The sequence below is a fragment of the Notamacropus eugenii genome, chromosome 4 (assembly GCF_028372415.1).
Source record: "Notamacropus eugenii isolate mMacEug1 chromosome 4, mMacEug1.pri_v2, whole genome shotgun sequence".
NCBI classification, from domain to species: domain Eukaryota; kingdom Metazoa; phylum Chordata; class Mammalia; order Diprotodontia; family Macropodidae; genus Notamacropus; species Notamacropus eugenii.
In genome coordinates, this window is record NC_092875.1 from 96,955,471 (window position 1) to 96,982,425 (window position 26,955).

Below are 26,955 nucleotides of genomic sequence, written 5' to 3' on the forward strand. Positions count from 1 at the left end.
TGATCTTTCCCTCCTCTGAATTAGCATAGCACTTTGAGCTTCCCTTGTAGTTCTTATCCTTCTCTATGCTGGTGAGCATGGGTGTTATGAAAACAACACTGTCCAGGACTCCAGGAGCCCTGGGTTCAAGTCCTGACATAGCCACTTCTTTCTGTGTAACTTTGAATAATCTATTATAATGAAACTAACATTTAGGAAGATACATTTGAATGCAGAGCACTGTGCTGAGCTCTAGGGGCCATAAGGAAGATTACATAAGATGGTGTAGGGGTGGGGGGTTAAAAACAAATATTGAAAAATTTTGTTGTTGTTCAGTCTTACCGTTGAATCCCACCTCCACAACCCCATGGATTTTCATGACAAAGATACTGGAGTAGTTTGCCATTTCCTTCTCCAGTGTGTACCCATCTTACTGATGTGGAAAAACTAGGGGTTAAGTGACCTGTACAGGGTCACACAGCTAGTAAGTGTCTACAGCTAGATTTGAAGTCAGGTCTTCCTGACTCCCAGCCTTCACTCTACGAACTCAACCACGTGACTGTCCATATTACATCAAAGTTACAAAATAAAATGCTGTGAGAGGTTGAAAGAAGAAAGTTGTTAAAGACCTCAGGAATTAGGAAAGGCCTTATAGAGAACATATCGTGTGATTTTTTACTTTACTTTAATGGGGTGATCAGGCTTGAGGAAGGCAAAGACAAAAGTACCTGCCTGAACAAAACCACACAAGTGTGGGGACCTGGTGTCTGTTGGGGGAGGGGATTCACTGATCACTCTAGGGCTGAGATTCTATACAATGAGGAAAATGGGCTAGATGACCCCTTGTCCCTGTAGCACCTACAGTAGCTGTGAATGTCGCAAAATATTACAGACTTTCCATGTGAAAGACAGAACCAAAACATTTATTTAGACACCAGAAAGCCAAATCCATCATAATCTTTACACAGTAACAATGCAGGGGGTACTACCACTGGCAAGCCTTCCCCCTGCCTGGCCTCCCACACTGTACTCATGCTAGCCAGCTGTCTGCTTTTCTCTCTCCCTCAGATCTGACTACTGTGACCAGTTTCCTCTCAGCTCTGTTCTAGCTCCATACCTTCCTGCTCCATGTGACTTGACTCACACGACTCATGCTTTCATGTGACTTAAGCAGGTCCCATGGACCTATTAATGGAAGGGAAAGATCTTCCCATTAAGAAGCAAAATTACATTAACAAGAAGCGAAAATGCATTATCATTGTAGTCCCTTTTACTACCAACATTTGAGGCTCTATTAGTATTCCCTTCATCCATGCTAATCACAACCCCCTCCATACTTTAGTCAATTCATCTTCTGTAGCTAAGGCCAGAATATCCCCGGGTGACCATTTGTCCTTTCAGCTTCATGTTCTTTGCTAGGCAGGTCCTCAGTGATGAAGCTTCTCAATCTTTAAACCTGCCTGAGCTTTTGAGTTCTGCTTATACAGCCTTCAAGAACCCAATGTGACTTCTATGACATTTTATCCTATTTTTGCCCATTTTGCCTATATCTTATCACCCTTACTAGATGCTAAACTCCCTTCAGGCAGACATGTTTATGTCATATAAGCTGTCAATAAATATTTCCTATATTGAATGAGGAACAACTGACAAAGCAGATGACCAATCTGCCAGTCTCCTCTTCCAGTACACCATAATATTATGGTTTCTAGAAGGATTGCCAAAAGACTCATGTCTGTACATCACAGATGTAAAGAAATTGGTCAAGAGCCTGACCCCCATACAATAGGAAAATCTTGGAATCAGATCAGATCAGGTAAATAGGGAAAAGCTTTGGAGAATCAGGTCAGCATCCAAGGGAGTTCTTGGTAAATATACTAGCACTGAAAGAGCATCAGACTGGAAATCGGAAAACACGAGGTCTAAGCCCCAACATTTAGTAGCTGTGTGACTTTGGAGAAGTCGCTTAAAATTTTTGTGCCTCAGTTTTCTCAAATATAAGATGGAAGCGTGCATACTTTTACAATCATGAGATTGTTCCCAGAAACACATTTTGTTCAGCCTTAAAATGCTATATAAATGTTGGTTGTTATTGTTATTACTATTTCATGAGGTTTTCACTAGGGCCCTTTCTTCCTAGCCTGTTTGTAAACATACCTGACAATACAGAGCAAGAAGAGGTTCCCACTTCAAGCAAGGGTTTGGACTGGGCCTCTGTTAGCTTTTACTTATGAGATCGGCAGAATGAGTTCCCCTCAAATCCTGTTCTCTGGTATAATTCCTGAACATGAGGAAACAAAGAAGAATGACCCAGGAAAAGCCCAACCTTCTCTACCCAGAGAAAAGGGATCAAGACTAGCATCTTTCTTGAGTTCATTATCTCTTTAGAGCAGAGTATTTTTACAAAACCGTCTCTTGTGCTGTGGCATAAACATGGCAGTGATTTTCAGGAGGAATTTTATGCAGGACAAAGTGGAGTCTATAACTAGCTAATATTAAACAGGAAGAGAAACATCATCTGTGCCCTAGTTTAATGCTCCGAAATAAGAGGCTTTAATCCTTTCCCCAGGGCACCCTCACAATATAAGATTTGCCTGCATAAACATTCTTGCACTGAAGTATGAATTAAGAGTCAGCAATTCCAGAGAAATAGAAAAACGGTTAGTAAAGGAAGAACCCTGCCCCAGCTCCAACTCAGAGAAAATGTGGTTCATGGAAGGAGCACTGCTTTTAATGTCATGGTTCCTCATTTTGAATCTTGATTCTGCTAGCTCATAGCCTGGTCCAGGCTACTAAACTTTTCTCAGTCCCAGGTTCATTATCTATAAAATGGGAGCATAATACTTACATAATGATCTTACACAAGTGTTGTGAAAAACTATATAGCCTTTGTAAGTTCTAGGCAACATCTCTTCTGAGGTCATTTACTCCTAGTAGCAGGCCAGATCCCAAGCAGATGGCTGACTACTACTCCCATCCCATTTTTGTTCTAATAGCAACCCTAAGAGGACTGGGTTTCTATTACTGTCATTCATGAGGCCCTACCATTTGCTTTCCATTAACATAAACCATTAGGCTTCAATTACTTTTTTTTTTAAGGGATTTACCATAAGGTAGTATAGTAATTATAATTGGTACAAATCATCCTCCCATAAGTTTGGAGGATACAAATACACACAGATACATGGGAGAATGGGAGAGTTTTGAGACCTCATGTGGCCAGAGAGTAAACTAGTCCTTTCTTGAATCCATAGCCAGGATTCTTCTCTAGTGCTAGGGATCAAGATCCTTGAAGTTTCTTACAAGTTTCTTTCTTGTGTGGGTTTCCCCCCACCCTTTTTTGTATCTCTCTGGTCCCGGATTCTTATTGTGTCCTCTACATGTAGTATCTATTAGTAGTCCAGTCTCCACAATAATATGGTCAGTTGAAGGGAAGGGAGGGAGTGTAACTCTTCCTCTGGGATCAGACATATGCACACACACACACACACACACACACACACACACACACACACACACACACACACACACACACACCCCTTTGTCTATGACATAGGCACAAGAGTCTATCTCCTTGAGGAGAAAGAACCTGATGATAATGCTGAGATAAGTCACTCCTGATATTTATCTGCTGTTTAAAGTCTCAGAGGTATGGTTGGCTTGTTTTATTAGCCAGTTATGATGTTCTCGTTTTAACCTAGTTAAAGAGGGGTTCACACCTAGTAAAGAGATCCCAGGGTGAAAACTATCTTGCTTATATGTCTGAAACTTCATTACATATGACCATCCTGACATTTAACACCTTGGAATTATAATAAATGACAGGATGGAACCTTACATTTTTACTTAGAAATGTGAGTTTCTATTGTCAATATTTCAGCGAATCCATGATCTCACTGCAGTGAACATTCTCTCTCCTTGTACTGACTACAACCCATCTATAGTTTTTCATTTTCCATAAATCTGATCCAAGTCCTCCCATAGATCCTCCATACAGAGCAGAGCTTCCTTAGCTTTTTGTGTTATAGACCCCATTTGACAATCTGATGAAGCTAATGGACCCATTCTCAAAATTGTGTTCTTCAATGAAAAAAGAAAGAAAAGTAATGCACCCAAAACCAGTAGTATTGACATATAGTCATGGAAATATTTAAAGTTTTCTCTGGCTTTTAATATTCCAGGGATATCAGTAAAGAACTTGATCTATCCATTGATCATCCCTCTTTCTTAGTAATTGGCAGGCCCACATAATTTTCCTATAATATATGATGTGTCGTTACTGTTGTTATACTTAGAAATAGAACTTTAGGCAAATCACTCTCTCCCTTCTCGTGTTTACTTGTGCATCATTTATATGGACCTAGAGGACAGCTACTGTTTCACTTTTGTCTTCATAACTCCAGCACCTAGCACAGTGCCTTGCACATAGTATTTAATAAATGTTTAATTTAATTAGACCACTCAGTTTCCTTCTCACTAAAATGAAGGGTTTAGACTAGATGGTCTTTAATGTCCTTTGCAGCTCTAAGTAGAATCTCCCAACTCTTGCTGAAGACCTAGAAACCAAACTTAGCGCACACATGGCAAAAATATATGTCAGAGAACAGAGAGCACCTCCTCTCTTTTGTGGTCAGAGCTTATCTTGGGGCCTCCTGCTCACCACTTTTAGTTATCTCTTATATTCTCTAGTGCTTTATAATCACAAGGTATTTTGTATCCATTTATTTCCTTTGATTCTCACAGTGACCCTAAGAGGTTGGTCATTTCCAGTATTATCCCAATTTCCAGAAAAAAAGGGAAGATCAAAGAAACTAAATGACTTGTCTAAGATCTTAGAACTGGAAAATGAGTTCCCTTTCTCATTCCCCTCTGCTTGAACTTCTCACTTCCCAGACTCTAGAGGCCAACTTTCAAACCCTCCTAATCTTGTTTGGATTTGGTTTATAATCATAGGAGCTTGCTCTGACCCTTCCAGCTCTTCCTACCTTCCTAGATTCTCCTAGATTCTGTCTAGTTCTGCTTGATCCTATTATCTCAGAATGACTCCATGGTCACCTAGTCTAATCCTTACCTGAATCCCCTCCACAATATCCACAACTGGTCATCTAGACTTCATTTGAAGTCTACTGGATGTGAGAAGCTCTCTGCCTAATGAAATAGACTGTTCTACTTTGGGGCAGTGTTAATGATTAGGAAGTCTTTCTTCCATTGAGCCAAAATCTGCCATTCTTCAGTTTTTGCCCTTTGCTTCTATTCTGTCCTCTAAGGTCAAATAGAACATATGTAATCCCAATTATTCCATATGCCAATCGTACAAATACTTAAAGATAGCTATTATGTTCTTGCTAATGCCATAGCCCTCCTGCCTGATCTATGCCTTAGTTGTAGTCTCCATCCCTGCCCCACCACCCATCCCTGCCCTATTACTAAGGCCTTTTAAGGAGCCCTTCCTGTAGAGATATATGCCAAGAGTTTCCTCCTAGAATCACATCTTCTCTAGGCTGCATTGGGCCTGGAAGAGTTTCCTAGCCTGAGTCTGTCTCCTCAGCCCACAGAAAGTACCTGAAGACACTTTGAGAAACTTAGTGTGATTTCCAGTTCCAGATCAAGTTCAACTGCCTATGTTCAGGGCCCACAGCTTTAGCTGAGTGACTGTGAGATTGGCTTGTCCGAAAAAGCAGAGTCAATAGGAAAGATGTTAAGCAGAGTCAGCTGATGGCATGCTAAAAATAGGGATTCACCAAGAAGAAGAGGTTTGAGAGAAAGAGGCCTATCAGTGTGAAAGACTTGTATGATGTATGGTTTGTGATTGCCTTTTCTCTTAGATTCTCAGGCTTTACATTGGGAATGAAATCTCGTGCTGTTTCTGACTCTTGGAAAGGAAGAAAACAATCTCACTGTTTTCTATCGTGATCATACATCATCAAGAGAATTAAGTGAATTATGGTAGTACTGTGATCACATTTTGGGAAGAATGTTGATAGGGAAGGGTGAACATAATGATTAAGAGACTGGAAAACCTCAGTCTAGGGAACAAATCGGGACCTGCTACCTGAGAGTACAGTGATGGTAACGCTTTGGGTCAGCATTTGCTAACAACAGTGACCGCTACAACAATAATAATATTCACACACGTTTCTGTAGGAACATTAAGGTTTGCAAACTGTGAGGTGGCTAGCACAAATCCCATTTTACAAACAAGGCTCAAAAGTTTTAAGTGACTTGACAGCTGGTCAGTGTCAGAACCAGAATATCTGGCTCTAAGATTAGTGTTCTTTACCCAAAGGTTCAGGTAAATCGCATGATATGGCCTGCAGTAGAGACAGAGGCTAGAGCCCTTCTGATCTTTGGGATTTCTTCCAGTTAAGTTCTCTTTTCCCTCCCTTTTGAGGCAAAAGTAAATAGAGCTCTGAGCCCCGAGTGAGGAAGATCTGAGTTCAAATTTAGCCTCAGATATTTGCTAACTATGTGATCCTGGGCAAGTTATTTAATCTCTGCCTCAGTTTCCTTGAATGTAAGATGGGGACACTAATAGAATCTACCTTACAGGATTGTTGTAAAGATCAAATGAAATAATATTTGTAAAAAGCACTTAGCATGAACCTGACACATATTATGCACTATTTATTTCCTTCCCTTTCCATTCCTCTGCCTGTTTAACCATATCTTCCCCCCACCCCTTGCTACCCCTACCTGCCACCTGCCCTTCACTCCTTACCAAAAATCAGAATGCAACTTCTTTATGAAACATCTGAAGAGTATCTATATACATACCACCATCTCCATATTTGCAGTGGGGATTAACACCAGCTGTACAGGGACCAACTCTATCTCTTAGTCTGTCCTTTTTGACCTACACTAGGCAGAAGCTTTCCTGAAGTGGAACGTCTGGCAAGAATAATGTGAAATCACCTCTAGGGCTTTACTGGAAGACCATTTTAATACAAATGCAAAGTTCAGATCCTTTTGTGGAAGAGGCATGTATAGCTGCAAGACCTCTGAATTCAAAGTCAGAGGACCTTACTTTCCTACCTAATACCTGTGTATCTTTGGACAAATCACTTAACCTCTCTGGGCTTCAGCTTCCTCAGCTGTATAACTAAATGGAGTCTCAGGTGTCTTCTAGTTGTCCATCCTATGTATGGTTAAAACTTTATACTTTTCAAATCCCCCCTGCATATTCTTCTTTATATTAAACTTTATACAGTAGATAAACAGGGGTTGGGGGGGATTGTTTGTTTTTCATTTTTGATAAGGGGATCTCCCTGAGTGGAAACTCCTTCCACTAATATGCATTAGTACCTTGACTATAACTTACAGTCTTAGAAAGTTGCCTGGGAGTGCTGAAAAGTGACTTGCCCTTGGTCCCATTGTGTCAGAGGAAGGATTTAGATCCAAGATTTTCTGATTCCAAGACCATGCCTCAGTCCATTATACCACACTGTCTCTCTAGAAATTATTTTGAGATATAGAGAGGGGAAGTGATTTGCCTAAGATCATATGGTGAGTTACTGAAGAGCTGAGACTTGAACCCAAATCTCCTAATTATTTGTCTCTTTTTCCTCAGGATCACAGATTTGGAGGTGCTTCCCCACATCATTTTGGGAGAGTGGTTAGGGGAAGGATTAGAAATATGGATTAAATCTATGATCACACGTTCTACACTTCTCAATCCAACCATATTTTTTATGCCATGAAAATTCTTTCAATCAGTTTGAGGATGTTTGTACATCATTTGTGGTGTAAGAGGCCAAAAAACATACTGAATAGAATGCAACCTTCAAGACAGGAAGACCTGACACATCCTACATCTGACACATTGACTGTGTGATCATAAGCTATATGATTATAGGCTGACCAACTCTCCAAGAGTTGACCTCCTCCAAAGTGGCATTGCTTCTTGACCAACTCATATAGGCTACATATGAGCTGCCAGTTTGTGGTGATTCATAAAGTATCACCATAGATCTGGATTCTTCCCACTCCCAGTGGAAAATTCCTCCCACTTCCAAGGGTGAAAAAAATCTCATGTGCCTTCCTACCATGTGGAGATACAGAATCAGAGATATTCTCTGCCCTCAAGAAATGTGTAGTCCTGTTGGGCGGGCAATACTTACACATGGGATGTAATTTAACAAATCATCAAAAGCCTGTAGAAATAAACATTATAATATGTGAAGTGACTGGTACCCAGAATCTGATAAGGGGCTTTCCCTCCCTAGACCTCATTTTCTTTATTTGTAATATGTGAGTGTTAGATTACATGGCGTCTCTTGTCTTTTCCAGCTCTAACATTCTCTATTCTAACAGCTTTCAGAGTGATTTCCTGTCAGCAAATCATAAACCAGGTCATTCCCATACTCAGTAAACTTCAGGGGTTCCCTTTTGCCTCTAGGATAAAATACAAATGTCTCTTTGACTCTGAAAACCCTTCACAGCCTGCATCCAGCTTGTCTTTACCACCTCGTTACTCCCCTTCCCACATTCCTCAGTCCAGTCAGACCCTCCTTCCCTATTCCTTTGACAGTCCTCCATCTCTTACCTTCATACCTTTGCAAAGGCAGCCTGCATACCTGAAATATACTCCTTCCTCATCTCTACCTCCCAGAATGCCTCACTTCTTTTAAGATACAGTTTCTCTAGATACTCTCCACTTTATCAGTGCCCTTCTTAAAATGTGATATCCCAAGACTGCGCTCTAAACAAAGTCAAGTACAGCAGCTTATCACTCTTTTTATTCCTGGACACTCTATACTGTAATCCACCACTTCATCTCTCTCAACCTCAGTTTCATTATCTGTGAAACAGGGAGAGTGATATTTACATTTTATAACTAGAAAGTCTTTTGGAAGCTACAAAGCATCATATAAATTTGAGTAATAAAATGTGCCAAGCCCAAGATTTAGAGCTAAGAGGATTCTTCTAGCCATCCCCCACAATCTGCAGAACAGGAGACTGAACCTGAAGAGGTTGTGACCTCTCAAGACCATACAGGTAGTAAGTGATAGACCCTAGACTCAGGTCCTCTGATGCCCAATTTTGGGTAGTCAAGAGAAATAGAAGGCAGTGTTCCAGCCTCAAAGCACACCCAGTCTTAACTGGGGAAGCAGGACCAATACCCATCAAAAAGAATTTGCAGAATAGTATGTCATCAATACGATACTACATTGCATATAATCATTACTAAAATAGGAGATCCAGATAGCAAGTCAATTGTGGAGAGATCATTGTTAGCTGAGGTCATTAGAAAAGAAAAAAATCCAGATAGGGCAGGAGCATAGGTTTAGAATGGGCTTTGACTTCCCAATTGTTTCCTTCCTGTGTCCCCTACTCTCTGACTGCGTTCTTCATCTCCCTCTCCTGCAAATTTGGGCTCCTCTCCTGAGGTCTTAGGGTCTCATAAAAGAGTTTTCACTTGATTTTTCCAGCTTTAACTTTTCATGATGTGTTGTCCTGCTGCCCAAACTGTAAGCTCTGTGAGGGCGGGAAGTTGTCTTGCATGCTTTATATTTGCATTGCCAGCTGCTCTACCTTTCTATCTTGATCTGGCAATGTTCAGGACAACCTAACTGAAGCATTGAAGGAAAAGATTGAATAAGCAAGGTAGACTTTTGGGTGCCTACTAGAGAGGATTTGATTTCATCAAATCTTAGAAGAAACTAGATGCTGATGAGGGACCATAGAACATAAAATGCCAGAGTGAGAAGGGACCATAGAACTCAGGTAGTTAAATCACTTTATTTTTTACAGATGAGGAAACTGAAGCCAGAGAGATAAGATAGTGGGGAACCCCTATAGGTTCTGCAGCAGGAAGGGAACAGTTTTAGGAAATTCAGCATGTACAAAATGAATGAATGAATGAAGGATTTCTCAAGGGCTTACTCTGTGCCCAATACTATGCTGAGCATTGAAAATATAAACACAAAAGTAAGATTGTCCCTCTTCTCAGTGAACTTACATTCAAACGGGAGGGAACAGATGTATGGGAATGGTGGCCTGAGGAAGGGTTTGATGAATCCCTGGGATGATGGGTTGATCCATAAAGCAGTCAGTTGATCTGGGAACAATGGTAGCACTGCTTTAGTTACTGAGCCCAAAGCAAGAGGCAGAAAGTTTGGGGAGTGCAAAAGGATACCCACACAGGGAAGATGGCAAGATGGGCAGGCGATGGGGTAGGAAGCACGATCTGTTCTGATGGCCTGCGGCTGGCTAGATATAGAGACTAGTTGAATGTGCCCTCACTCACTAACTCACTCACCATGACAGCCTGGATGAGGATATAAATTCCAAAGCTGAGGTGATTATTTATTTTCTCTAGTCACATAAAGGAGGGGCATCTGGTTTTATTATTGTCTTCGTTTCACACTACAGCTTGATATTCCCCTCTGTCTGACAATTGAAATGTACCTGTCTTTTCTCTGATAATATATGGCAATGATTCTTTTGCTCATGTGAAAGGCTCTTGCAGTTAAAGCCTGTGTGTGTTACTTTCCTGTCATTCTAATTTGGCAATGGCACATCACCATCACTTTCTCTGGTAATTACCATCAAGATGCTCACTGATTTCAAATTAGATCAAGTGACATCTACATCTCTTTGGGGCTTGTCTTCATCTGGGCCTCTGTAATTACCAGCAGGTTAGTTCTTCAGCTCACTGGTATAGAAAGAGCAAAGGAAGGAAGTGCACTTGAGAAACAAGACTGGGGCTGTAGCCCTGAGTCCTAGGATATTGGACTAGGAGTCACAGGACATGGATTGGAGCCTTCCATCTGCTTTTTATAAGTCACTTAACTTCCATCTCACCTTGTTTTCTTCATCTGTAAACTGGGAATAAAAATACTTTTACTGCCTACCTATCGCACAGGTTCTATGTGAGAATCAAACTAAATAATATAAAAAGTGCTATAATACAAGAAGATGTATGGCTCAAGTGCTTTGTATACCTTGAAATGCCACATAAATGTCAGTCATTTTTATTGTTTATAGTTTTAATGTTCAACTATAAAATGAAGAGATTAACTTAATAACCTCTATGTTCCCCTTTATCTCTAAGTATGGTACTCCTATAAGAAGAAATTCAAACAAAGTTGTATAGTATGAATGGTATGCTGATGGCCCTCTTCTCCTTGATACTTTCTTCTCTTTTGGTTTTCTTGACACTACTTTCCCTCCTGGTTCTCCTCCTACATGTCTGACTGCTCCTTCTCCCTCTCCTTTGCTGCTCCTTCATCCAGGTTACACTCATTAACTGTGGACATCCACCAAGGATCTGTCCTGAACCCTATTCTCTTCTCTCTCTATACAATTTATCTTAGTGATCTCATCGTCTCCTGCAGATTCAATTATCACCTCTACGCAGATGATTCTCAGGTCTATTTATCCGGTTCTCACCTCTCCAGACCTCCACTCTCTCATCTCCAACTGCCTGTTAGACATCTTGAACCTTACGTCCCACAGACATCTTAAACTCAACATGTCCAAAACTGAGCTTTCCCCCCAAACCCCTCTGTCTTCTTAATTTCTCCATCACTATTGAGGTTTGCCATCAACTTCCTGGTCACCCAGGATCCTTGACTCCTCATTCTCTCTTCCCCCTCTCACATCCAATCTGTTGCCAAGTCCTGTTGATTCCACCTTCATAACATCTTTCATTTCACCCCCCTTCTCTTCTCTGCCACTGCCACACACCACCACTATCCCCCATGTATCACCTCATTCTTATTTTATCACCTCATTCTTAGACCACTACATTTGTCTTCTAGTGGGTCTCCCAGCCTCTAGTCTCTTCCCTATGCCGGTCCATCCTGCACTCAGTTGTCAAACTGATCTTCTAGAAGCTCAGGTCTAAACATGTAACTCTCCCATTCCCAATTCAGTGACTTCCTACCTCCAGAAAACAAATATAAAACCCTTTGTCTGGCATTCAAAGCCCTTCATAACTTGTACCCCTACCTCCCAACACCTTTCTAATGTTCTTATACCTTACTCACCCCTACCACCCCCACATACTCTGTGTTCCAGTGACCTGAGCTTTGTTGTTCCATCAACATGACACTCCCAGCAGTATATTTTCACTGGTTGTCCCCCATTCCTGGAACTCTCTACCTACTGACCACTGTCTCCATTCTCAGCTGGAATCTCACCTAATGCAATGACTTTCCCTGCCCTCCTCCCCACCTTTAGTACTAGTGACTTCTCTCTGTGGTTGTCTCCAAATTATCCTATATCTAGCTTGCTTGTATACAATAATTGTTTGCATTTTGCCTCCCCAAATAGATTGTGAGGTACTCCAGGGCAAGGGCTATTTTCACCTTCTTTGAATCCCCAGCACTTAACACAAAAGATACTTAAATAAACTTACAGGGAGGATGCATGTAAAGCACTATGTGAAATCAGAGGGAAAAGAATCTACTTTTTCCATGGCTAGATTCAGGAATAGAAGAGTAAACATCAAGCTATTTAAAGATTTCTCTTGATAACTGCTAGGAATGAATTTTAAGTACATGGTATATCCTCATTGTCCCATCTGAAAATGGTAAATCATCTCACTGAAAAGCAGCCTAGTATAGTGGAAAAAGCACTGGACTTGCAAGAGACTAGGGTTCAAGTACCCATTTTTCCATTTTAGTCAACCAGTAAGCATTTATTTGATGCCAGCTATGTGTCAGGCACTGTGCTGAAGGCTGGGGATATAAAGACAGGCAAAAGGCAATCTGTGCCCTCAAGGAGCTCACAGTCTAATGGGGGAAGACAGCATATAAGGAAGCTGAAAAGTAATGGGGGGGGGGAGGTGGTTGGGTACCACATCAGAAGCATGATACCCAGAGGAATTGTAGCTTGCTGGGAAATGAAGATATGGCTGACTGGGCACCTTCTTAAATGGTGAACCTGGAAGGAACACTTCACTCTCCATGCTCTCCAATGATGGGGACAGAAGGGCCAGAGGGGCAGGGGATACTGATGAGGTATAAGTTCAGGGTTGATGGGATCTTGCAGGATGAGAAGGTTCCTGGGGTGTGATAAAATTCAGAGGTGTACTGACAGGTGGAAAATGATAATGAAAATAAAGCCACTTACTTTGTAACCTTTAATTCTTGATTAATTAAAGAAAAATCATTTATGAAGTACTTACTGTGTGCCATATACTGTACTTAGTACAAATAAAAAAGGTAAATCAATTTCTACGCTTAAGGAACTTGCATTCTAATAGTAGAAATATATGTGTGTGTACATATATACACATATATACATATGCACATGCACACAAACACACACACACACACACACACACACATATATATTTTACCGGACATATTGGCCAGGGAGAAGTGTTTCAGTCAGGGAAGTCACAGAATGGAGTCATAGAACTATTGATTAGAACATCTTTTTCCAGGACTGATAGTATTGATTTAATTATCATTCCTAGAGCTAGAGGATATAGAAGGGTTGAGGAAAGCAAAAAGCATGTGCTGTAAGCTTGCATCAGCATGGCATGGAGATGGCTTGGGCACAGTGGTGTAGGTGCCTAGGACAAACCAGAATGATAAAGGATCACCTATCAGAAGCCAACTCAGGAGTGTTCAGTGGGGTCTGTGGTGCATTGGCCAGGTAACAAGTCACATCAATTCTCTGGGCTTCCATTTCTTCATTTTAGGATTAGGGGATTAGATTAGATCAGAGTTATTGAACCCACCATGCAACCCAAACCAGATTAGAATCGAATTGAGAGATATTTAACAAAATAATTAAAAATATAATAAAACATAGATAATATTACATTTTAAAGCTAAATCAATATGTAAACAACAGGCATCTTTCTGTACAGATTGGTGAGCCCCATTTTTATTTGAGTTTAATGCCATTAGATTAGATGATCTCTAAAGTTTCTGCTCTAATATTTAGTGTTCTATTGGCTACTTGCCACGTTTGTGGAAAAGAGATTGAATGTACCCTAAATAGCTTTAGAGGGAAGAACTGGGACTAATGGGGAGAATATATAGTTAGGGATGGCAAGGAAATTGTGGATCAAAATAAAGAAAAATAACCCAGCTGTTTCACAATGAAGCAAATTTCCTGCACTGAATATCAGCCAGTGATGTCCAAACAGGTTTCTCAGTGATGCTATAGCCAGAATTTCTTCACAAGCTAAGAAGTTAAAAGAGTTAACCTCTACGGCCTCTCCTAACTCTGAGGGTCTATGATTCTATACTGACTTAGTGTGAAACCTTAGGAAAGCCTTTTCACTTCTCCACGCCTCGGTCTTCACGTCTATCACATGGAAATAATAACGATACCCATCCCTGAGGGTCTGTTTGTGGGGTTTTTTAATGAGTAACAAATAATAGAATCTCAGAGCTAGAAGGAACCTCCTCAGAGGCCAGGAGGCAGTCATCTAACAAAGCTTTAAAATGTCCTATTGATAGTTTCAGTAATGGATCATAAAATTATGATGTTCCTTTACTATCCCTATGGAAAGGGTAAATCATTTCAGTTCAAGGAAACAAGGAGTACTAGAAAAAGCAGTGGGCTTGAAATTTAAACAGTCAAAAGACAAGGCCCAAGTTCAGATCTTCCACTTAGTAGATCTGTTATATCTGGCAAATCCTGATTTGATAGGGATGTGGAAACCCAGAGTTACGTGGCAAATTATTACAAAACCATAGAATCAAACAATCCTAGACTTATTAGAAATCTCAAAGAAAACCTTCCTGACAGCTATTCATATAATATATCCTCCAATACTTCCTCTTACACAGTACTTAATACTATACGAGATGGCTTTTTCCTTGGTTGGACTTTCATTATTTTGAGCTAAAATTTGCCTTCCTGGCATATATTTACTAAATTACAACTAAGCAAATGCTAGTCATTTTCCTTCAGCTTTGAAAGACATTTATGCCTTCATTTTTCCAACCTCAATTAAAACTGGGAGTAGTCTTTAAGCATCCAGCTAGGCTGTGTCATCAGCTGCTTTAGTGAAGGCCCATGACTATTGATTACTGTTTGAGCCTTCTGTCCAAAAAAGAAATCAAGTTTCTGGGATGATGAAAACCTTTACTTTGAGGGGGATGAGTGAATAAGGGGAAAAGGAAAAGTAGAGAGCAGGCTCCCTAGGCAGAACTACAGGACCATCACGTTGAGTGGTCATTGTTCCAGCCAAGCACGGAGAGGGCCCCTCAGGACAGCAGAGCATCATGGCTGTCACAGGACAGCCCAGAAACTCACACCCTGAATGTTCTTCCTGATCTCTTCTGCACAGAGTCTGATTCAGGTAGCTTTAGGTGCCTGGTAATGGACAGAATGTTCAGAGGATCATGAAATGTTAGAGCTACAGGGGACATTAGAGCAAGGAATGATGGGAATGCCAAGGACATTAAAACAGACTATTAGAATACAAAAATAACATTTTGGAACTGGAAGAGGCCTCAGAACTTAGAAAGTCAGGCCTGAAAGGGGCCTTCTGAATGTAAGATGTTAGAGGATAGTACAGGTGCAAGGGACCTGTGAATCCAGTGGGCTTCAGTGAGGGCTTCGTTGACCTCCAAGAGGCTGCCAAGTTATCAGAAGAGATACTTAAACCATATGCACACTATGCATTGTCATTTTTATCTGTATTTAGCTCTAACAAAATATGCAGTAGGAGCCAGGCTGAGTCTAGTCTGAGACTAGATTTGAACTCAGGTCTTCCTAACTCTAGGCCCAGCGCTCTAACCACTGCTCCACCTAGCTGCCTCAGAGAGCCAGTAATGTGGTAGATAAATTATCTTCAAAAAGACATGGTTAAGAACAACGTAGAAAAAGAAAATCTTGAAGGATTTATGATATTCACTGCTGGAGAGAACACCCACATGGTGAGTTCATAGCTCTGCTGAAATAATGAGTAGATGAATGAATTCATAGATGAATGAAAAAGCATTTATTAAACATTTGGTATCTACTAGGCACTGTTCTAAGAACAAGGGATACAAATACAAAAGCTATAACGTTCCTACCTTCACAGAGTTTATATTCTAATAGAGGGAGATAGTACAAGTAGGGGAAAGATAGACAAGAAAGGATGTTTTAGTCTGGCAAGTTCCAGGTACTATAAATGGAACAATCTAACAGTCTCTTGGCATTCCCCTTCCAAAGCCAGTGGTAGTGTTGAATTTATTACAATTTTCAGAGCAAGGGGAGTATAGATGGGGACAGAATGAGATATGCTGGATGTGTATGTTCTGCAGCAGGATAGAAAATGGCTTGGGACAAAGAAGCATGATCCCAAGGAATGAGCTCTTCACAGACACCTTCTCTGGAGCTCCAATATGGACAGTGGAACAGGAGGATCAACAGACCTGTTGTACCATTACGTCATTTGACCCTCACTGCCCTGTGAGATGAGTGATGCAAATATTATCATACGCCCTTTCCAGATGAGAAATGTCAGACCAGCAAGGTTTAGCAACTTGACCATACTTCTAGGATCACAGAATTTCAAAACTGGGAGTGGCCATCTAATTCAGCCAATACCTAAATAAGAATGCTTTCTAGAAAATTCCCCCTAGGTGGTCATCCAGCCTTGGATGAAGATCCCCAATGTGGAGAGACCTATTGCCTCTCCTCACTATCTTCTCAGACAGCTCATTTGACCTTATTACGCCACTAAACAGCTCAAAGGAACTGCCAGAGCTAGGGCCTGAACCCCAGTCTCCTAACCCTAAGGCGACTGTTGTTTCCACTACCCCAGGGTGCCTTTCATTCTTGATATTCCTCAGGAAGGAGCATGTCTCTGATCACATAGAAAGCAGGAGTTGATCCCCAAAGCATGAAACCTGAGTTGACAACTATTTTTTATAAGCAACAGGGACTCCAGATAGTTACTTTGTGGATACCCAAAGGGCTGCAGGAAAGAAGGATGTAAAATGTCAAACTTCTTACAAGGTGTCAGAATCTATAGTCTGGCCTCCTTGGAAACCCCCCGGTAATTTGTTTACCCTACATCCACCCACAGGCTGGACAAATAAAACCTACTGTCAACAAAAAGCTTACATGCAATCCTCCTGTGGCCTGTGATCAACAGATTATTAGAGCTGAAAGAAACCTTTGAGATCATTTTGTCCAACATTGTATTTTCTTTTTTTTTTTATGTATTTTCTTAATCTTTTTTTTAATTAAATTTATTTATTTAACTTTTAACATTCATTTTCACAAAATTTTGGGTTACAAATTTTCTCCCCTTTTCTCCCCTCCCCCCCCCCAAACACTAAGCATTCTAATTGCCCCTGTGACCAATCTGCTCTCTCTTCTATCCTCCCTCTCTGCCCTTGTCTCCATCTTCTCTTTTGTCCTGTAGGGCCAGATAGCTTTCTATACCCCTTTACCTGTATTTCTTATTTCCTAGTGGCAAGAACATTACTTGACAGTTGATCCTAACACTTTCAGTTCCAACTTCTTTACCTCCCTCCCTCTCCACCCCTTCCCTTTGGAAGGCAAGCAATTCAATATAGGCCAAATCTGTGTAGTTTTGCAAATGACTTCCATAATAGTTGTGTTGTATAGGACTAACTATATTTCCCTCCATCCTATCCTGTCCCCCATTACTTCTATTCTCTTTTAATCCTATCCCTCCCCATGAGTGTCAACCTCGAATTGCACTCTCCTCCCCATGCCCTCCCTTCTATCATCCCCCCCACCCTGCTTATCCCCTTATCCCTCACTTTCCTGTATTGTGAGATAGGTTTTCCTACCAAAATGAGTGTGCATTTTATTCTTTCCTTTAGTGGAATGTGATGAGAGTAGACTTCCTGTTTTTCTCTCACCTCCCCTCTTTATCCCTCCACTAATGAGTCTTTTGCTTGCCTCTTTTATGAGAGATAATTTGCCCCATTCAATTTCTCCCTTTCTCCTCCCAATATATTTCTCTCTCACTGCTTGATTTCATTTTTTTTTTAAGATATGATCCCATCCTCTTCAATTCACTCTGTGCACTCTGTCTCTATGTATGTGTGCGTGTGTGCATGTGTGTGTGTGTAATCCCACCCAGTACCCAGATACTGAAATGTTTCAAGAGTTACAAATATTGTCTTTCCATGTAGGAATGTAAACAGTTCAACTTTAGTAAGTCCCTTATGACTTCTCTTTGCTGTTCACCTTTTCATGGTTCTCTTCATTCTTGTGTTTGAAAGTCAAATTTTCTTTTCAGCTCTGGTCTTTTCATCAAAAATGCTTGAAAATCCTCTATTTCATTGAAAGACCAATTTTTCCCCTGAAGTATTATACTCAGTTTTGCTGGATAGGTGATTCTTGGTTTTAGTCCTAGTTCCTTTGACTTCTGGAATATCCTATTCCATGCCCTTCCATCCCTTAATGTAGAGGCTGCTAGATCTTGTGTTATCCTGATTGTATTTCCACAATACTTGAATTGTTTCTTTCTAGGTGCTTGCAATATTTCTCCTTGACCTTGGAACTCTGGAATTTGGCCACAATGTTCCTAGGAGTTTCTCTTTTTGGATCTCTTTCAGGCAGTGATCGGTGGATTCCTTGAATACTTATTTTGCCCTCTGGTTCTAGAATCTCAGGGCAGTTTTCCTTGATAATTTCATGAAAGATGATGTCTAGGCTCTTCTTTTGATCATGGCTTTCAGGTAGTCCCATAATTTTTAAATTGTCTCTCCTGGATCTATTTTCCAGGTCAGTTGTTTTTCCAATGAGGTATTTCACATTATCTTCCATTTTTCCATTCTTCTCGCTTTGTTCTGTGATTTCTTGCTTTCTCATAAAGTCCTTAGCCTCCATCTATGCCATTCTAATTTTGAAAGAACTATTTTCTTCAGTGAGCTTTTGAATCTCCTTTTCCATTTGGCTAATTCTGCTTTTGAAAGCATTCTTCTCCTCATTGGCTTTTTGAACCTCTTTTGCCAATTGAGTTAGGCTAGTTTTCAAGGTGTTATTTTCTTCAACTTTTTTTGGGTCTCCTTTAGCAGGGAGCTGATCTGCTGTTCATGCTTTGACTTCATGTCTCTCATTTCTCTTCCCAGTTTTTCCTCCACCTCTCTAACTTGATTTTCAAAATTCTTTTTGAGCTCTTCCATGGCCTGAGCCCATTGGGTGGGCTGGGACACAGAAGCCTTGATTTCTGTGTCTTTGCCTGATGGTAAGCATTGTTCTTCCTCATCAGAAAGGAAGGGAGGAAATGCCTGTTCACCAAGAAAGTAACCTTCTATAGTCTTATTTCTTTTCCCTTTTCTGGGCATTTTCCCAGCCAGTGACTTGACCTCTGAATATTCTCCTCACACCCACCTTGCCTCCTGATCCTCCCAGCCAGCGTTTGGGGTCTGAGATTCAAATGCTGCTTCCAGCCTCAGGGCTTTGGGCGGGGGCAGGGCTGCTATTCAGTGTGAGAATTAAGTTCAGGTGGTCAGGTCGGGGGGGCTCAGTTCCCTCAGGGGGTTTATGCACAGACCTTCCACAATGGATCCAGGCTCCCACCCGCTTGGGGAGCCCTGGTCTGCAGCCACCTCTCAGCTTCTACCTCCCGGGGGAGCCTGAGTTATGGGGGCACCCCACTCCCTTCTTGACTCGCCAAAGAGACTCTCTCACCGACCCCCGTCACCTGTGGGTGGAGGGACTTGTGCGGCCGCTGGAGATCCCGTCCCTGAAGCCTGCTCGGATCTGTTTCTCTTGGTGCCGCGGCCGCGTCAGGTCTAGGCTGGGCTCCGCATCTGCAGCGCGACGGACCTTTTGCGAGAGGTTTGCAGGTCCCTCTGTAGGTGGAGGGACCCGCGTGGCCACTGGAGATCCCATCCCTGAAGCCCGCTCGGATCTTTTCCTCTCAGTGCCGCGGCCGCGGCAGGACTGCACTCAGCTCCCAGTCCTGGCGCCCAGTCCGCAGCGCGAAGGACCCCCCGCGAGAGGTTTGCAGGTCTCTCCGGAACAGAAATCTCCCTCGCTCCAATGTTCCGTGGCCTCTGGGTGCAGAATTCGCCGTGAGTTACTTCCCTGTAGCCGTTCTATGGGTTGTGGGTTCGGAGCTATGTGTATGTGCGTCTTTCTACTCCGCCATCTTGGCTCCGCCCCCCAACATTGTATTTTCTAAAATTACTTCAACTCTAGCATTCTATACCCTAAGGCAGGGGTTCCTATCTTTTTTGTGTGTGTGTCATGAACTTTTTTTTAGCAATCTAAGGGAGCCTATGGACCACTTATCAGATTAATGTCTTTATATTCATAAAGTAAAACACATAGGATTACATGGAAAACAATTATGTGGAAATAGTCATAATTTTTTTTCCCAGTTAAGGATATCTCATTGGGAAAATGGAGATAATAATATTTATATTCCTGTGAAAAGAGCACCATATTTGGAGTCAAAAAAACTGGCTGTGCTGCTTTGTAGCTCTGTGACTTTGGGCAAGTCATTTGCCCTCAGGACTTTAACTTCCTTAGTTATAAAATGAGGAGTTATAACCAGATGATCCTTAAGGTCTCTTCAAATTGTAAATCCTATGATCCTCTCTCACAGGGTTGTTGTGAAGAAAACACCTTAAAAGGAAATGGGAATTATCATTATTATTAATGCTCATGCGGGTTTTACCGTACTTCATAGAGAGAATTCCGTAGACCCTGTAGGAGAATGCCATGATATTCTTAATAAATCACAACCAAAAGATGTGTCAGAGAAAATAGACCTTTGCCCTGACAAAGCAGTTCTCCAGCCAGCAGAATGTTAAGCAGGGGCTAACTGGGACTGAAATTTAGCCAAGGTTCACACATCCCTACAGATCAAGGAAGCTGTCCAGATTCAACAAGTAGCCTCTCCATGCAGAGTCCATGCTGGGAGAAATCCAGAATTTAAACACACCTCCTTAACCCCTGGAGCTCACAGAATGGGGAAGGGACAGAGGGAGATTAAGTCACCAGTGCAATGGGCTCCCAGAGCTTTCTTGGAAGCTTTATGGAGAATCCAAGACGGGGAAAGATTGCTACCCACAGGAGAGACACTGTGAGAGGATCAGAACTGGAGCTTTCCCCCATGAGATATTCTTTTTGCCTGGATTGCTGTTCCCTCTCTTTTGCTTGTTTATGCCCCTACATCTGGGGTCCTTTTCATCCTTTGTGTCAGGGACTCCTTTGACAGTGTAGTAAAACTTATTTGGATGCCTTCTCAGAGTAATATTTTTAAATGCTTACAAAAAAATACATAGGATTACAAAGGAAACCAATTATTTTGAAATGTAGTTAATTAAGATTTTTAACTAGTTCATAGATTTCAGGTTAGGCACTTCCGCCCTAGACAGTATTATTTTTCTTTTCCCATTCTCTAATACCTGGGGAAAGATGGTGAGGATCTCCTGAGCAAAGACATTCATTCTAGAATCAGAATGATGAGCACAGAGTTGAAAGAACTTCAGATTTCAACTAGTCAAAGTCCCATTTGTCTTGAAGCATTTCCTTCAAAGACAAATGAGAGAACATCTACATCTGCTTTCAACATTTCCATGAACAGAGAACATACCACTTGCTGAGGCAGACATTTTTGATCAGTTCTAATTTTTAGGTAGCTCATTTTTAGATTAAATAAAATTTGCTCCTGTATAAATTACCCTCCACATGCATACAGATTAATTCTGTTATATATTTGACATGATTTCACATGTTTAATGGGTGTCATATTTCTTACTTTCTCAATGAGTGAGGAAGAGGTAGAGAGAGAGAATTCAGAACTGAAAATAAATTTTTAAAAAACCTGTTAATTCTGCTTCCTCTTTTACCTTATAACCATTTAAATAGTTGGAGACAGCAAACATGTCCCCTACTAAATATTCTGTAGCCTCAGTTCCCAGTGCCTTCAATCTACCATCACTTGGCCTGGCCTCCTGGCCTCTGACCATCAAAGTAACCCTCCTATTCCATTTTTAGCTTATTTAGGTCCTTCCTTAAGCAGATCCCAGAATTTATGCACTCTTGATTCAATCTGTCTAGCAGAGATTATAGCGAAGCTACCTTGAACTTAAGAACTTTGACCATTGTAATAGACATCCATGCTTCCCTGGTACCATTGACAAAGCATGCTACCCTCCTCCTGCCAGAGGGGTGATGGACTCAATTTGTGAAATGACACATCCATTTTTGGATAAGGCCAGTACAGGAATTTGTTTTGTTTGTGCGTTTTTGTTAACAGAGTTTTCCTTTGCTTTGCTTTTCAATTTGGAGGAGGTGGGAGAGGAAGAGAAGAGGAGGAAAAGAGGTTCAGAAAAGAAAAATGATAACAGAACAAAGGCCAGCTTTGAAAACTACATGTTGAATTTATTTTATACCAAAAAATAAAAACAAGCTCTACATATGGATTCAGAATTTCATATGCAGTCTTCTCTTGTTTTTTCCATGTATTTGAAATGCTCATTTTATTTGATGTTTCTTAAGTTCAGATTTTTTTTAATTATAAAGAAGCTATCTTGAGAACACAAAGAGCACAGGAAGGTAAACCTTCATCTTAAAGAAACTACTAGCTTTGTATGAAAAAATGTAAACAGAAATAAGCAATCTATTTATTTTAGAGAGGTAACATGATGTGTATTGAAAGAGTCCGGGAACTGGAGTCAGGTGACCTAAATTTAAATCCCATCATGAACATTTCTTAGTTATGTGATGCTTAGCAAGCAACTCCCCTCTGAGACTGTTTCCTCATTTGTTAAATGGGGATAATAATAATTCCACTAATTATACTACTTGCATTACAGGGTTGTCCTCTAAACCTACAAGTACTGTATAAACGAGAGTTACCAAGTACCTTTATATACTAGGCACCTTACGTTCTTTGGAAAATGCAAAAGAAATGAAAGCCATGGTACCTGCTCTGTAGAATGACATCACTTTTGAGCTTCACTTACAAGGGGAACTGAAATTCCTCTGGTTTAGAGTTTCCTTTCATCTTTCTAGCACCCAGAAAAGTCATTGGTTAACCCCACAGTGGTTGGGCAAGGGTTAATAAGGTATCACCGTATCTTCTAATGCAGTATCTGGGCTTCACCAAGCTCCAATAAGTTATAAGTATCCTGTTCTGCAGATAATTTGATAACCCAGACCTCTCTGCCTCCCAAAAGTACACAAATAATTCCGAGGAAAAAAAGGCTTAATAAGCCAGCCACCCTCCACTGATTTGCACACGATTGTATCTTTTACTTAATGGAACCAGCAACAACAATGCAGACTGCGACACCTGCTCTTTCCCTTTCATTCAGGAGGCCTGGGTGCCCAGACAAGCTACTTTGAATTTGATTGGCTGGACTTTAGGTCATACAAGTAAACAAATCAGACTTGGGGAAGCCAGCTTGTTATTTAGTGAGGAGAGCAGCCATGCATGGGGGAAGTGGTAACATTTTGTTTTCAGCATTTGTATCTCTGTTCCAACCCTGGTGTCATCAAAGAGCGCTGAATTTATAGTCAGAAACAGCTTAGAATCCTCGCACAGCCACTTAGTATCTGTGTAACTTTGAGCAGTTCACTTTGTCTACCTGTGGGTGGACAAGATTACCACTGTGGTCCCTTTCTGTTCCAAGTCTATTTTATCCATGGTCCCTGTTTGTGTAAGTCTCTTGACTTTGTATCCCCCACTATTCCCCTTTCCCCCTGCCATCACCCCACAATAGAATGCCTTAGAATTCCAAGATGCAGGTGCCGGTCAGAAACAAAGAAAACCACATCACTTCAGCTAAATCACACCCAACATGAAGTTACAGGAACGTGGTCATCATAGTGGAAAGGCTCACAGAGAGACGGAGCAGGCACACAACAGAGATGAGCTACACATTAAAATTTGAAGCAATTTCAAAGGTCATTTAGTCCAGTCTCTACAAGTCCATACCTGACAGATAGTTATCTATCCTCTTCTTAAATATTTCAAGCAACAAGAAATTCCTCCCTGTCTGAGGTCCTTCTATTATTGAGGTTGTTCAGTTGATTGGGAAGTACTTTTTTTTTCTCCTGGCATAAAAGGTAGACAATCAGTGTTAATTGATTGGTTGATTCTGTTGACTCAAATCTACCTATATTTCCACCTTATATCCAGAACTTTCCAACTACCCCCTTAAAGCAATATAAGACAATGCTCTCTCCTCTCAGTGACAGACCTTTCAATCCATTGTGTTTCCACTAAATTTTCTTTAAGCTAAACACTCCTGGTTCCTTCAGCTAATCCCAATGAGATTAGTCTCCTCACCATCCTGGTCACTGTCCTCTGGGCAGATTCCAGATTGTCAGTTACTTCCTGAGATGTAGCACCCAGGACTAGACACATTACTCCAGATGCAGTCTGGCCAGGATATTGTGATTAATTGTTTATTATCTCAGAGCCAACCACTAATTGTCCCAGCTGCAATCTATGCTGTTATCTCATGGAAAACCAGTGGTTTCCCTTGAGGATAAAATGGAATGTCCTAAGAATAACAATCATAATAACAGCTCACACTTAAATGGGATTGTAAGATTTACAAAGTGCTTTTCTCCTGGATCCTCTGTAAGGTGGGTAGGAAGGAGAAGTACCTGAAGTTGTGTCCCCAGGGTCACATTGCTAACGTCAAAGTCAGGAACTGGGTATCGAGCAGATCTTGAATTTCCTTGAAAAAGTTCAAGAGAAATCTATTTCTTATTGAACTGTTTATGCTCACTCAGTCCATCAGCATCTTTTCTTTCCCTTGGTGGAAAAAAGTTATGATGAATCAAATGACCTTTGCAGCGTTGAGCCTCGTCATGAAATCTGATCAAGTCCCTAGGAGTAGGATCCATTTGTAGCAGTGGAGGAGAGAACTAGCACCAGATCCCTAGGGGAATTTAATTATTTGAGGTTGTCACTTTATGTAATGTTAGCAGTAGCATGAGAAGGGCATTGGTCTTGGAGTCAGAAGGTACATGACTGAATCTCAGGTCTGATGGTGACTGGTTATAATGTTGGGCAGGTCACTTTGCTCTCTTGGAGCCTCAGTTTCTTTCGCTGTAAGATACACAATATGAGATTCTTAAGAATAAAGAGTTTTTCATTTTACCTTCTTTTGTTCCTGACCGAGCCTTGAACAGAGAAGACACTTCATAAATGCTGATTGAATTGGATTGGATAGCTGTCCCAGTAAGTGCATAAATTTTCCTAAGTATCAGATTCAATAATAAATGTCGAATGTTTTCTGCAAGCTAAAAAGTACCAAACTAACCCATCAATCAGTAAGCATTTATTAAAGATTCACTGCATATCAGACACTCTCCTCAGTTCTGGAGAGACAAAGACAAAAATGAAATGGTCTCTGCCCTCAAGGAGTTTATGTTCTGATGAAAGAGACAAAGCATGTGGTGGCTGTTGTGACCAATTTCTAGGATATTCAGTTATATTCATTGAGCATCTGTATCATGCTGGGTGCTATACTGAGCCCTCGTGGGGTACTCATAGCTACTCGTAGAACCCACAGTTTTCTGGTAGGAACACTAACTCTGTAGTTGGAGAACTTGAGTTCATATCCTCGTGTTGCTACTTAACGTAATTGTGGACAATTCACTCTGGGCCTCAGTTTTTCCATCTGTAATTCAAGGAGGTTAGACTAGAATGATTTCCAAGGCTCCTTCCAGTTCTAAATCCTAAAAGTTATGTAGGAATCGTAGAATTCAACCCTCTCATCTTACAGAAGTGGAGACTGAGGCCTAGAAAGGTGAAGTGACTTGCCTAAAATCACACTCAAAAATCAGTGCCAGAACTCATACCACAGCCCTGGGCTCCTGACTTCCTGCTCAGTACCTACACTAAACCATACCTGGCTGCCTTCCTTAAAAAAAAAAAGGTGAAGACAAAGTGCCCCTCTCTCAAGTAACTTTCATTATAGGTAGGGTGATGAGATATTTAATGATGGAAAACAAGAAAGATGACATAGAATCAAATATGAAATTTTGTGGCTCAGTGGATCAGTACTCTAGGGATTCAAAGAGAGAAGGTCAAGATTAGTCAGATGGAATTTCTGACAGAGGCAGATTTGAGAAACCAGTTACTCTGCATGAGTGTGGCAAAAGAAACATATCTTCATCCACAGAACTGTCCTATTGCCTGCCATTTGTCCAAATGATGGACACTCCAGAGGAGATGGCCATTCAACCTTTACCTTCAGGAAGCTCTAGGGAAGGTGATTCAACATGTAACAGAGCCCACATTAGGAGAAAATTAAAACCTGGTGTGTGACCCTCTAAAGATTCTGAGTGTTAATGGATGAATTTTATTTTCTCTACCAGAGACTCAAGCTTCTCTTAGAGAGGTGGCCTGAGATTTGGGTTTAATTCCCAGCTCATTCACTTACTATCTGTTTGACCCAAGGTAAGCCCCGTAAGTTCAGCAAGATTTTTCCTTTTGTAAAATGGGGAATATAATACTTGCCATACCTACTTTTATTCAATGCAACAAATATTTATTGGGCTGTGTGCTAGACTCTTTGGGAAATAAAAAGATAGGGGGAAAAGACATGGTACAGTGGGTAGAATTCTGGCCTTAGAGTTAAGAAGATCTGGGGTCAAGTCATGTTTCCAACAATTACAAGTTGTGTGATCCTGGCCAAAATCACTGAACCTCTCTGAGTTTTCTCAGCTGTAAAAGAAGAGGTATTAGGGAGGTTGAAATGAATGATCTTTAATGTCTCTTCTAGATCTACATGTGTGATCCTTCTCTCAAAGAGCATACATCCTATACATTCATTTTAAGCAAAAGATATAAAGTAAATTGGGTAGAAAGTAAAGGGGGAGATCCAGAGAAACTTTTCTAGGAAAATTCAGAAAAGGAGAACTATGAAAATCAATGATACCATCTGTGTCTGTGCACATACTTTTTAAGTTTAGTCCTATGGAAATATGAATTGTTGCTTTTGGTTTCTCAAAACCTCACTTGATCAAGTAATTCTTCACTTTGCCTTGTGCCTTTTCTTAAGAAAAAATGTTGAGAGCAAAGGTTTGGATTTCCTTTTCTATTGACTCTGC

The 26,955-nt window shown here is 41.0% G+C and overlaps 1 protein-coding gene across 3 annotated transcripts in view; it reads left to right on the plus strand.

Moving 5' to 3' along the window:
* Positions 1-26,955, plus strand: part of TRAPPC9 (trafficking protein particle complex subunit 9) — a 1,025,445-nt gene that overhangs the window by 977,921 nt on the left and 20,569 nt on the right. The window lies entirely within an intron of this gene.